Below are 15,119 nucleotides of genomic sequence, written 5' to 3' on the forward strand. Positions count from 1 at the left end.
AAATTTCTGGTTGGCCAACCCATCCAGGTACTGCAACACCAGCAAGCAGTTTCTTCCTAAAATTCTGAAGAGCAGCTCTGAATCTGTCAACTTGATCACCAGCCAACTAGTGTCTCTAACCAGGGCAACCACACCTTGTTTCCTCAAGCTCAAAGGTTAGGAATCAACTCTGGCCATGTTCACTGTTCAAACCATGCCTCCTATTTCCTGACCAGGTCTGACAACCTGCTGCCAAAACTACTGGAAGCTGCAACCCTCTGTCATGCTAAGACAATGGGCCTGAGGTCAAGTTGCACTAAGGTTTCCTCATAAGCCTTTACAACAAGAGATTTCATGCAGTCTAACACAACACCTTTCTAACTCTCTGTCTCTCAGTTTTGCCCTGTCTCTGTGTGCGTCTGACTTTGTCTCTGAATGTCTACCATTCATGACACTTTCTCTTCATGGGAAGCCCAAGTTCAAGACATATGTTCCGGGAACATGAGTACATGTGAGAACCCAGAATAAATATTTCCCATCTTGGCCAATGTCTCCGAAGACAACTTGTAACATTCTAGTCTTATAGTTCCCTGAAATGCAACCTTGCAAGCAGAAGTTGCCATGGCAGACTCCCCTGCTCATGAGCAGGGGTCTCCTGTTAGTCCTGAACTGCAGTCTCTTACCCAAAGGTCAATTTGTCCAATGTATCCCTAAGGCCCCCAAATAGGCCTTACTTGAAGAATTACACCCTTTTGAAAACCAGTAAACACAATATGTGTCCTTCTAGCTTTGGGATTCATTTGAGTAAAGACAGTCGTTAATTCAATCATGTTAGTAGGTACAACAAAACTCAAGTATCAAGTATACTTTTATGATATTTTTTGCCTTAGCGTTTATGACTCTGTTTTCTTTTGGTATGCCATTAACACTAATCAACTTTTCAGGTGTCTCTGTCGCTTTCTGGCTCCCCTCCCTGAATGTTTTTGACCATTTTCCTCTGAACTCCAGTTGGTCTCCACAGAATATGATCCTGAGAAGGTTTGTGGTAGCATATTTCTAATTATAGTGGGACAATTGCACTCTGGAGTTATAGTCCCTGTCAGATCTGACTCTCTGTTGTAGAACTTACCTACTTTCTCCCTAGTCAGTGGTGACTTTATTTCTAAACTTTCTTGGGGAAATTTTGGCTTTATCCAGGTTGGGTTACTCCCGTTTCCCTTCCTAATCTCATTGCTAACATCTGCCCCTCTCTGCATTCCCAGAAGTCCCAATCTGTCCCAATAAGACACTCCAACAAGGATATCCTGAATGTTCCGAATTCCCTTCTAAAATATTCACTTTTATTCTAGCTTCAAAACTGTGGGGCAGAATCTCAACCTGGTACACATTTCTTCTTCCTTCCCAGAAATGTGCTACATATTTTCTAAGTCTGGGAAACAACTTTACTTTCTCTTTCTCTGTCTCTTTACTCCTCTCTGTTTCTTTCTGTATTTCTCTACACCTATCCTCCTATCACTGAGCACTTCTTTCCCTAGCCACCAAACTGCAGACAAAGCATGCGTGGAGCCAAGGTATTGCCACAATCTAACTCCCTCAGAAAGTAAATGGCCCTTGTATTTGCATATCCAGGACTCTCATACCTTTTTCTTGTCAGCTTCTTGTTTGAAACCATTTTCACAGTCCTAAGATATCCAGGGAACTTAAAAAAAAAATCAGTAGCCCTCCTGTATAAAAAAATGATAAAGAACCTGACGAAGAAATCAGAGAAATATCACTCTTCAGAATAGCCCAAACAACATAAAATATCTTAGGATAACATTAACTAAAGAAATAAAAGGCCTGTTTGACAAGAACTTTAAGTCTTTGAAGAAAAACATTGAAAAAGATACCAAAAAATGGAAAGATTTCCCATGTTCTTGGATAGATAGAATCAACATAATGTCAATTCTACCAAAAGCAGTCTATAGATTTAATGCAATGCTCATCAATATTCCAACATAATCCTTTACAAAGTGTCAAAGAACAATACCCAACTTCATATGGGGAAAAAAACCCAGGATAGACAAGACAAATCTGCACAATAAAGGAACTTTTGAAAGCATCACAAACCCTGATGTCAAGTTCTATTACAGAGCTACAGTAATGAAAACAACTTGGTATCAACATAAAAACAGACAAGTTGACCAATGGACTCAAATTGAAGACCGAGATATTAATTCACACACCTATGAACATTTGATTTTTGACAAAGAAGGTAAAATTATACAGTTGAAAGAAGAATACATCTTCAACAAATGGGGCTGGCATAAATGGATATCAACATGTAGAAGAATGAAAATAGATCCATATCTATCCCCATGCACAAAACTCAAGTCCAAATGGATTAAAGACCTCAATATAAATTTGACAATATTGAACTTGAGAGAAGAAAAAGTGGGAAGTTGCTTTCAATGCATGGTCACAAAAGACCACTTCCTACATATAACCCTAGCAGCATAGACACTGAGGGCAACAATGAATAAATGGGACCTCTTGAAACTGAGAAGCTTCTATAAAGCAAAGGACATAGTCAATAAGACAAAAAGGCAGCCTAGTGAATGGGAAAAGACCTTCACCAACCTCACAATAGACAGAGATCTAATCTCCAAATTATATAAAAAACTCAAGAAATTAGACATCAAAATCCCAAATAATCCAATTAAAAATGGGGTACAGACCTAAATAGAGAATATCTCAAATAGTCAAAAAAAAAACACTTAAGAAAATGTTCAACATCATTAGTCATCAAGTAATGCAAATCAAAGCAACCTGAGATACCATCTTACACCAGTCAGAATGGTTAAGCTCAAAAACACCAATGATAGCTTATGCTGGAGAAGAGTAAGGGGAACACTTCTCCATTACTGGTGGGAATGCAAACTTTTACAGCCACTTTGGAAATCAGTATGGCAGTTTCTCAGAAAACTGGGAATCAACCTACCTCTGGAACAGCGATATCACTCTAGGCCATATATCCAAAGGATGCTCAATCATATTACAAGGACATTTGTTCAATTATGTTTTGTAATAGACAGAACCTGGGAACAACCTAGATGCCCCTCAACTGAAGAATGGATAAAGAAAATACGGTACATTTACATAGTGGGGTGCTACTTAGCAGTAAAAACAATGACATCTTGAAATTTGCATGCAAATGGATGGAACAAAAACAATCCACCCTTTGTGAGGTAACCCAGACCCAGAAAGATGGACTTGATATGTACTCACTCATAAGTGGATACTAGCTGTAAAGCAAATGATAGCAAGCCTATAGTTCATGATCCTAGAGAAGCTAAGTAACAAGGTGAACCCTAATGGAAACATATATAGATCCACCCAGAAAGGTGAAGTAAATAAGATTGCCTGACAAAATTGGAAGCATATGGGGAGGGGTAGAAGAAAGGGAAGAAGAAGAGGAGGATGGGAGAAGAGAAGGGGCAGGAGAACTTGAAGGAACAGGATAGACTAGATGGAGGAAGGACAGAGATGAGAGCAAGCAAAGAGATATTTTGATTGAGGGAGTCATTATGGGGCTAGCAAGAAACCTGGCTCTAGAGAAATTCCCAGAAATCCACAAGGGATACTCCAGCTAAGACCCTATGCAATAGAGGAGAGGGTGCCTGAAACTGGCCTTGCCCTGTAGGCAGATTGATGACTATCTTACATGTCACCATAGAACCTTCATCCAGCAACTGATGGAAACAGAGGCAGAGACCTGTGGTGGAGCACTGGACTCAGCTCCCAAGGTCCAGTTGAAGAGTGGGAAGATGAGAATATGAACAAAGAGGTCATGACCATGATGGGTACACTGACTGAAACAGTTTACCTGAGATAATAGGAGCTCACCAACACCAGCTAGAATGGGAAGGAACAAGCATAGGGCCAAACTAGACTCTATGAATGTGGATGACATTTGTATGGCTAGAGCAAACTGTGGGGCCACTGGTAGTGGCACCAGGATTTATCCCTACTGCTTATACTGGCTTTTTGGAAACCATTCTCTTTGGATGGATACCTTGCTCAGCCTAGATATAGCAGAGAGAACCTTGGGCCTTCCCCAAAGCAATGTGCCTCACCCTCTCTGAGGAGTGGATGGGGGTGGGGTGGGGATAGAGGTGGAGGGAATGGGAGGAGGGGAGGGAGTGTAACTGGGATGGGTATAGAAAATGTAAGAAAATAGTTTGTTTTCTTTTTTAAAAAATTTAAATGAAATATATTAAAAATGTTATTCTGTGTGTGTATATGTGTGTGTGTGTGTGTGTGTGTGTGTGTGTGTGTTTGTGACAAACCAGACTCAGGTTGTCCATCTTGGTAACAAGTGGCTTTATCTATACTAAACCATCTCTTTGGTGCTCTTTTTATACAAAAATACAATAATTAAGGTGTTTTATATAAATATATATACTTAGGATTTAGGAAATTACATAAATAACAATCATATACCCATTTAAATATAAGAACAAAATAATGACCAGAAATCACTATGGATATTTTTAAATATCGCTGCTATAAGATTAATTTATTGGCCACAACAAAAAAATATATGCATATAACATTTGATATGAAGAAATACATCATTGCTTCAGACATAACTGGTACTAAGCAACAAATGAACTTTTCAAACTGAGATTTTTATCAATTAATTTGATACATTTTCATAATGCCTAAACATATTCCAATAAGATAAATGAACTATGATTAATGACAAGTAAACTAATAATTACAAGCATAATTATTGGTTACGATGAATATTTACTATTACATAAATTTTACACTTCTAATTACAGGCTATAAGTAATTACATAAAAATGAAATTGGTGAGCAAAATGTGCTAATTTTCATCATATATGTCTACCATAATTAACGTTTTAAACATTATCAGGAATTTAGATTGTTTCAAATTTCATTTCTAAGTATTTCTGGGAATCTGATAGGTGAAAGGGGAAAATCATTTCTTAACATGTCCTTTATGCTTCAGATTCAATTTTTTTCAATGTTAATCATTTAGTAATGAAGACTGGCTTAATTGAATGTATTTTATGTTTGTGGCCATCCATTAAACTTCCTTTATGAACCATTCATGTACTTTTCCACTTACTCACGATGTTTTGTTTCCCAATTGATTTAGGTGAGCCTTTCAGAAAATATACACACCAAGTATACTTTAAATAAGTAACTGAAGGCAAAATAAGAATTAGTTACAAGTTAATTTAAAGTTAATACATTCTCATTTCAAGATTCTTTCTTTCTCTGCTATCCTAACCTTTAGAGCCAGACAACATAGAGATGAAGAAATTTAGAAAATAAAATATAAATGGATAAATATGATCCATTTGTTACATACATTATTGACTCTAATTTTAAATGGCTAAATCAGCTTTATCTCTAGTAATTTTGCTATAATCAATGTGCTTTAGTCACTCTTTAAGGGACACGGGTGAAACCAATGATGCTGAGAAATAATACTTATATATTAATTTGATTAATAGTTTAAAAAAAGAAGATAATGTCCATTAAAGTAAGGATCATGGAGTAGTTGCACTTATGAAAGCTAATTTAGCAGCTATAACTAAAGGCAGGCTTTTACTTGTATAGTTTCCTGCATTGTGCTAACTAGGTGCATGGTATGCATAGTATGCATCATCAAATGTGTTACTCTTACAAGTGAGACCTGCCTGATAAAGGAACTGAAAAAGGTTCTTATAAAAATAAAATGGAGAAGTGATTCTCATATATTTCACCATGAGGTTGAATTAATACCATTTTTTAGGTTCTAACTTATTCAATGCTCTAGTAAATGATTAGTAGATATATGGCCTTAGGCTACAGATGGAAATAAAATTTTATTTAAACAGTTATGACATGCTACATAAGGCTAGGCGGTGCTGGCACACACCTTTGACCCCATTACCTGGGAGGCAGAAGCAAATGGATCTCTGTGAGTTTGCGACCAGCTTGGTCTACAGAACTAGTTCCAGGACAAAGTAAAGAAATCGTGCTTTGAAATAATATAAATAAATAAGTATAAACAAAATACTATACAATGACTATCACTGCTTTCCCAGTACAAAAGAAGTTAGTTTAGTAAGTATAACATCTTTATAACCTAAAATGTTAAAACTGAATGTGAAGGACGTTTATTCAGGATGATTAGAAGTTCAAGGTCACCCATAGCTCACAGTGGATTTGAACCTGTCCTGAGATACAGGAGACCCAGTTTCAAAATAACTCTATCATTACAATTAAACCTTTTTCTGGCCTGGCTTAAGAAATTCTCAAGCATAACTCCATGTAATTAAAACTGTGCATGAATATGTGAAAGTGTGATGGGTATGGATAGCAAGGCAACTCTAGTTTGATTTAAATAGTCTACACATATTAATATGGTGTTTTAGTGCCTGCTGGCATGGGTAATGGCCCATAGTTCCCGAGCTTTATTCTAAGTCATGATTACACAGACACTGTTGTCAATGTCAGCTAACCTTGGAAAAATGGCTTTGCACTTCTTCCTTTAACCTTTTTTAACTAATATTTTGAGATTATAGTATAATTACACCATTTACTTCTTCCTTTCAAAGGTCTTTCCACAAACCTCCTTTGCTATTTTCAATATTCATAAACTATTTTGTCGTTCATTGTTGTTATACATACATACAATCCTCTGAAATACTTAAGGTTTTGTTTTTGGTTTATGGTTGTTTTGTTGGTTTTTGTTTTATGTTTGCTTATTTTGTTTCATTTGATTTTGGGCATTTTTTTATTTCAGTTTTTTTAAGACAGGTTTTCTTTGTGCAATGCTAGTTTCCCTGGAAATTACATTGCAGATCAGGCTGGCCTTGAACTCAGAGATCTGTCTGCCTCTGAGTCACAAGTGCTGGAATGAAAGGCATATGACACAACCACTTAAAGACAGGCAGACATATATTTTCAAGGATAAATTCTAAATTATAACAGTAACTATAAGAAGACTAATTCAGGCTGTTTCTAGTATGAACAGCTTTGTCTTCACAGTTGCGTGTTTGATTCAAATATTTATTAATTGGAATTTATTCTAAAAATAATATAAATACAATTGATATATCTTAGAAATAGTATACATTATAATCTCCCTTTCCTATATTATTTTAACAGAAGCAGGCAAGTGAGGGTATTACAACAGAGGTGAAAAGAACACCTTAAATAAAAAGAAAGATGCTTACCATCTAAAACCTCTCTTACAATCATCTGCTATACCAACAACTCAGACACAGAAATTATGACACTGACTTTCTGTTCTCCACAAAGTCCACATAAGCATGGACTCATGTCCAAGGATCATCATCAACCACCAAGAAATTCATCACCCAAATGATACGAAGAAAAATCACATGAAGGAACACAATGTGAATGAGGATTTTGCAATAGAAATGATACTAGAAAGTCTTAATCTGGAGGAAAATGTCATCAAGATGAACTATTATTCAAATATTTTTAGAGTTTCAATCAATATCACCAGAGTTCTAAAAGCAGAAATTCCTATTAAAGTGCTATACAAATGCTAACCATAATCCTATGTTCACCTTTCAACAGTCAACTAAAAAAGGAATATTGAAAGAAAAGAGAGATGGTTTGTGTCCTTACTTGTAATCCTCATATTTGGAGGCAGAGGCAGGCAGATCTTTGTGAGTTTCATGTCAGCTTGATCTACACAGAGAGCTCCAAGTCAGCCAGATCTACACAGTGAAATACAGTCCTCCAAAACAAAAATAAACCAATAATAAATAAAACTAAACATAATTATAATAAATAAATAAATAAAATTTAGAGGCAAGCATGGTAATGCAAATTTGTAACCCAGCAGTTGGGAAGAAGAATCAGGACTTTCCAGTTGGCTACAGAGTGACAGGGCCGGTGTGTATTCAAAAAAAGAGAGAGGCAGAGTGTGAGAGACAATAAAGATGAATTAAATAACTTGAAATGCTGCAATGTATTAGGTTTTCCCAGAAACGATGAATGAATATTTAAGTAAATGTACAAATTGGAAAATGTTAGAACAAATACTAAAGTTTTGAGTAAGACCCAATTTCCAAAACTAGCCATTCAAATTTCTCAAAACTGTTTTAAAAGTTAACATCAGTGGAAGCAGCAATACCCTTCCACATTCGTCAAATAGTTCTTAACATCCCCGAAACATTTCCCTGACCATACTAACACATCCGAAGGAAAACCCAACTGTCCTCTGTGATGACACACTCAATTCTCTGAAAAGGTTTAGGTGAGTCATAAGACAGAGTTGTAAATGAATAAGAACTATACAACAGTTCACTAAATAAAAAAAAGACTCCAGAGAAACAATCATCACATCTTACATGTTCTTTGTGACTCTGTCAATTGTTTGTAATTAATTACGACATACCTTTAGTTACACTGCATTTCTGTCAAAATCAAAGTCTGTATTATAGCATTGTTCACAAGCTATCTGCACTCCGCCTTGCACAATTGTGTTTATTTAATAAACCTTAACCAAACTCTTTTCTTTGGAAGTTGTAAAGTTAGGGAGCAGTAAGAAAATAATCCATGTCAAGTAGAAGCTCATTGTATTCATTTTGGGTAATGGGCAAAATACTAGACATACAGTGAACACAGATGTTTAAAATTTGAAATAAGAAGTGAAAACAAAGACAACTAAAACTAAACAGACATTTGTGTTAAGGCATCTAGATCTTACCTGTATTACATATCTCGCTGCCATTCAACAGATCCCACCCAAATACACCACTCCAGTAAAATGTCCCCAAACCAGAACTTCTACACTAGATATAGGAAGGATATGTATAGTATCCCATAAAATATTATTCATAAAGATACTCATGAATAAGCAGGAATAATTTTGATAAATTTGCTCCTGCTCAAAATACCTGAAAGCATTAAATTTTTCAAAGATAATAACATCAGGAAAAATGTTAATTTTAATCAGAATAGTTTATGAGAAGGCAATAGACGATTGAAAAAAAGTAGGTATCACTCTACTAATTTGGTCATATTCTGGTTCTTTCTAGTATCTTCAAAATCTCCAATAGAAAACCATTTCTTATAATTTGGAAAAACAAAAACTCTTTTCCTTTGTCATATGGTATCTAAAATTTTTAAACTTATATTTTCTTAATTTTTTAAGCCAAATTCTCTCAATTCAGAGGACCCAGGTGTTCTGGAACTTATTGTGTAGAGCAGGCTGGCCTCAATTTCACAGAGATCTGCCTGCCTCTGGAGTGCTGGCTCTAAAGGTATGTGCCATGATATTCAGTTAAATATATTCTAATCTGTCATAAATCAGTAGATGTTTCTTTAGAACTATTTGAATTCCAGTACTAAATAAGCGAACTGATTCACAAAAATGAAAACAAAGTTTTTTTTTTTTTTCAGGACATGCCCTTGGTGCATGAGATCTGTAAGTTTAAAAACTTAATTCAGTGTCAGCGGGTGAGAGAATAGATGCCTCTTGTAGAGGACCTGATATCAGTTCTTCATGCCCTTGTTGGCTAGTTCAGAGCTACCTGTATTTCAGCTTCAGGGGACTCAACACACTCTTCTTGTCTATATAGGTATTCACTCACACCTACATTCCCACACATAGACACACATATATAAACACAATTAAAAATACAAATAAATTAAAAAAACTTAGATCAAAGACAGCAATAAACACATAGCATTAAGTGATGGATGAATGGTTTATCTGAAGTTAAGCATGGAGGTTGAAACGGCACTCACTCTAAAGCATTGTGTTTTGATACTGCATTGTCTTCCCAATGTCCTGTGCATAGCCTCACTACAGAGTATTCTTAGAAAAAAAATAAAATATAGACGTATAAATCGGGCTAGAATAACAGTTTTGTTAGAAAACAAATAGCAAAGGAAAAAGGATAAAAGGCAGAATATGTGGGTTCATTTTTCCAGGTTGAAATGACTACTATATCTGCCAATAGGAGCTCATAATTTTTAGATTTTAAAAAATAAACCATAAAAAGATTTAAAAAAACAAAAAAGAGAGGTCAGACACACAAATCATATATTGCATGGTATGAATCTTGACATATTGAACAATAGCCACTCATTTCTAAGTCACAGAGAGGGACCGACACAATACCATTTCTTTCTGGACACACAGCTCACCATTTTCCTGACTCAATTAGCAAGAATGTCTCCCACACTCTTATTTCCTTCTAACTCTAATTTTGGTCTGATTATTTACATTTATTTTTTTTGACCCTACATTAAAAAGGTTACAGAGTTGAATTCTGTAAGTTCAAAGGTAACCAGCCTCAAATAGTGAATTCCAGACATTCAGGGCTATATAGTAAGACCAACCATCAACAAAACAAAACATAACAAAACCAAAAAGCAGAAACAGCACAAGTAAATGACTTAATGACATAGTTCAAGAATTTGGAAATAGAAGAAAAAAACAAACATAAATTTAGTGGATTGCAAGAAATAATAAAAGTAAGAGCAGAACTTAATTAAATAGAATAAAAGTATAAGGAACCAATGAATCTATGAGCAGATTCTTTGAAAAGACCGGCAAATTTGATGGACTCTTTTCCAAATTAAGCAAAAGAAGAAAGGTGAAGATTCAAATAACTGGAATCAAAGATGAACAAGGAAGCATAACAAGCACCAAAGAAATTTAGAATACTATAAGAGAACACTTGAAAAACACGTGGTATCCACAAGGATGATCCCGACGAAGATGCCCAGCAATAGTGGAGAGGGGGCCTAAACAGGCCTTCTCCTATTATCGGATTAGTGACTACCTTAGTTGTCATCATAGAACCAATATCCAGTAACTAATGGAAGCAGATGCAGTGACCTACAGCCAAGCACTTAGCTGAACTCCTGGAACTTATTTGAAGAGAGAGAGGAGGGATTATATGAGCAAGAGGGGTTAAGATCATGACTGGGAAACTCACAGAGACAGCTGACCCAGGCTAGTGGGAGCTCATGGACTCTGTACTGACAACTAGGGATCCTGCAAAGACTGAACTAAGCCCTCTGAATGTGGGTGACAGTTATATGTCTTAATCTGTTGGGGGTGGGGGCTGGCAATGAGACTACATCTTATTTTGGGTTCATGAACTGACTTTTTGATATCCATTCCCTATTGCAGGATACCTTGCTCAGAGTTGATATGGGGGTGGGGAGTAGAGGCTTGGTCCTGCCTCAACCTGGTATACCAGACTTTGTTGACTCCCCAAGTGAGGCCTTACTTCCTTTGAGGAGTGGATGGCGGAGGTGGGGTAGGACAAGTGGAAGGAGAGGGAACTGGGGCTAGTGTGTAAAATTTAAAAAAAAAAATTTAAATAGAAAAATAAAAACAGCAGAACCAAAACCCCCATGTTTTATTATGTTAGAAACTCTAAAACAATTGGTTGAATTTCTAGATGTCTCCAAACCACCAAAGTTAAACTAAGAAGAGATCAATAGGTTAAGAAACTGAAAATAAACAAGGAGATAGAAATAGTAATGGCTGGGCAATGGGTACACACACCTTAATCCCAGCACTCCAAAAGCAGAGGCAGATGGATCTCTGTGAATTCTAGGCTAGCCTGGTCTACAAAGAGTGCTCCACGACAGCCAAGGCTGCTCAGAGAAACCTTGTCTCAAAAAAAGAACAAAAACTGAAACAAGCAAAACAAACAAACAAAACCAACTAAATAAGAAAAATAAGATAAACAGTCGCAAAAAAAACCTTCTAATTTAAAGAAATGGACCAACTTGGTATGGTGATGTAAGGCTCTAAATACAGCAATATAGAAACAGAGCATGCTCAGTGGAGCTCTGTGAGTACAAAGTACAAGGGCAGTCTGATCTACATACGGAGATCTTGTCTCAAAACAACATATATATATATATATATATATATATATATATATATATATATTAGTTTGTTTTTTTATAAAAATTAGTTTTATCAATTTTCTTATTTATTTTTATAATTTAGTTAACTTTAAAATTAGTTTTATGATATAATTAATATGATAATATAATTAGTATAATACAATGCAATATGATGAAGCAAAACTAACACGTCAGAGTCAGACACGTTGTTATATTTTAAGTCAGGTTTAAAGGAACATACACACACTTTTATAATGTACATGCAGGAAAATATTGGACAATTAGGAGATCGTATCTGCAGCTAATATGTAGCTCAGAGAACTACATGACATAAATAAATAGAAATAAGATGAGAGGAAAGGGAAGGAAAAGAAAAGGAAGTGATGTGTGAGAGGAAAGCAGAGAGGAAGACTAGATAAAGAGCATACAGCCCAAAAATGTTATCAAAATAAAAGAGAAAGAAAAAACTTATTACCATAGTATATACTCAAGGGATTTATGAGGAAGTGGAAAATTTGGAGACATTTAGAGTTTTTTACATCTAAAAACGTACTTATTTTTGTAAGATCTTGGCCACTTAACATTTAAAGTAGGCTTAGGTTTTAAAAACACGATTTCACTGATTAGATTGACTATGATTTAAATGTTTTTGAAACATAGTAAACACGTTTATGAAAATTAGCACTGTCATGATACCACTTCTCTGGCTTAGCCCAGATAACCTTTAAGAGCAATTTCACAACATTGACAGAAACCATAGAAGATGATATAATATTATCACACCTAGAAAATTATTATGAACCCAAATATATTTTCATAGTTATATAATTATGTACAATCTCATCAACAATATCACATGTAGAGCAAAGCATGTTTTTGCAAACTTAAACTACTGGTTTGGAAATACCTCTGTGCTATATTAAAAAGAAAGTTTAAAAGCATTAATACAAAGATCATACATTTACAAATGCCACATACAATTTACATAAACATAATAAAGCTACTAACTACCATATATATTATGAAGGCTTAACTCATCACAGCTGTGGAATGGGGCTAGAAGATCAAGAATGAACGACCAGAGAATGCTTTAATCATTGTTGATGGTGATATTTCAATGTACTAAAACACCTAGCTTTAAAAATTGCAAAAAAAAAATATTAAGGACCAAGTACTAAAAGCCTTAAGTATTTCATTCAGCAACTATATATTTGAATATGTAGCTCAGTGCTTCTCAATTTTCCTAATAATGTGACCCTTTAATGTAGTTACTCATGCTATGGTAACCTCCCAATCATAAAATTATTTTTTGTTGCTAATTCATATCTGCAATAATTTGGCTACTGTTACGAATTATAATATAAATACGTGTTTTTAATAGTCTTAGATGACCCCTGTTAAAGGAATGTTGAATACCAAAAGGGGTCACAAGCCACAGCTTGAGAACTGCTGATGTAGACGATTCAGAATCTAGTACAAGCAAAAGCATTGTGTATCTTCTGTTTCAAAATCTATCAAAGATCCTCTGGATGAATCATACAGTACACCAAGAGATCAAAAATCATCTGCTAGAATTCAAATCTGGCCCAAGTGCTGTTCACCACAACTATTTACCAGGGTGCAGTTTAAGAATTAGCCCTGGGTACTATTACACCGCAAGGACAGATTCCTGGTTGCCACAATAGGATCTGTAAATCTGGAGGCTTACAAAAAAAAGTTTTGTAATCCCTAACACAAACTGACCAATTGTTTTATTTTCTCCTGTTTCATGTACTATCACTGAGGCTGATTAGAATAAAAGTCAATCTGAACACGAGAAACAAACGTTAACATGACTAACTGAAATTCATTAATTTAATTTTGGTATTAAAAAGAAGACTCCACTGCATGTAAACTAAATGGGCCTTATTAAAAAACACACAAGAGGGCAAGAATCCAGCTGAAACCTCATAATAATATACTAAGTAAGAAGACTTGAGTTGAACTCAAATTTATGAGATTAAAAAAATCCATTAAGTATTCTGTTCTCTGCTGTATTCTTTCCCACCTGGCTTCCAGAGATACATCGGGTCTTTGATGGAAATCTCTTTTTCCAGGGAGACATCTTACTGGCTCGTATTAAATAATGTGCTGGTAAACCACACCAACTTTCATTCAAAGAAAGAATTAGTAAATAATCTTAAAATATCTGGGGGTTGAGCCATCATGGCTCACCTCTAACTCCAGCTTTAGGGGGACTGCTTTCATTTCTGACCTCTGCAGATACCTAACATGAACATACTCACATGAAGACATACATGCACACACCCTTTTAAAACTCTTAGCAAGTGTTCTTACTTATACTTAACAACTATTAAAAGATATTGAGAAATGCAGAGAGTAATTCCCCAATGAACAGCATGACTTATGGTCTAGAAGCAAATAACTAATACTTTTTTTTAAGTACTCTATATTAACTTCACTTAGGTTAAGCAGGAACAAGTGTAATAATTCAAATGTCTTTGATACAGTGACCTAAAAGGACATGGGTGATACCAATAAAATGACGATGCCACACATTCTACAAGACAGCAGCCCCATGTCTCACCTCATCAGTGCAAGGCTTACATTTCTCTACATATTCATATAGTTTCAATGGCATTGACGTCTGCAGTTGGGGTATTGAAAAAAAGGCAAACCACAGAAACTTGTACTTCTGCCCCAGACACAGGTCATTAATGTCAGTAAAGCAGAGGACCTCCTCTAGAGAACACAGTATGGAAGAGAATCTTCTTGGGGCCTGCCTAAAATCTGCATTTCTTGTTTAAAGGAGGAAGAAACCGTCTCCCAAATGATAACAAAACTGGTATGCAGGTAAACTCAATTACTCCGAAAACGTTATTACCATCTGAAGTATAATAAAAAAAAAATCTGTGCACATTAATTGTACAATCCCCACACAAAAGTCTCTTCTGTTCAAAAAGCGAAATATGAAGGAGAAAATAGGTAACATACAATCTGAGAATACGAGATGTGCTGAAAGCAAAAGAACTGAACATTCCAGTCAGTTACTTGCCCAGAGCAGGTCGTTTCTATTCCGTTGAAGTCTCCTGTGCAAGTTGTGAGATGATAAGGGACTCCAGAAACAATCAATTTAATAACTGTACTTGGGAGATCCTGTAGATAAAGCCTTTTCAGAAGGTACTTTTGGTGTATTTGTCAAGATGGTCACCACCTGGGAAAGC

General features: G+C 35.5%; 1 long non-coding RNA gene across 1 annotated transcript in view; it reads right to left on the reverse strand.

Annotated features, from left to right (window-relative positions):
* Positions 1-4,514: 4,514 nt before the first annotated feature.
* The window catches only part of LOC130865071 (uncharacterized), a 29,473-nt gene continuing 18,868 nt past the window's right edge, over positions 4,515-15,119 (reverse strand). The window contains exon 7 of the long non-coding RNA XR_009056067.1: positions 4,515-15,109. This is a non-coding gene — a long non-coding RNA (uncharacterized LOC130865071). The remainder of the gene's footprint in view (positions 15,110-15,119) is intronic.

Source organism: Chionomys nivalis, chromosome 23, assembly GCF_950005125.1.
Source record: "Chionomys nivalis chromosome 23, mChiNiv1.1, whole genome shotgun sequence".
Taxonomy (NCBI): domain Eukaryota; kingdom Metazoa; phylum Chordata; class Mammalia; order Rodentia; family Cricetidae; genus Chionomys; species Chionomys nivalis.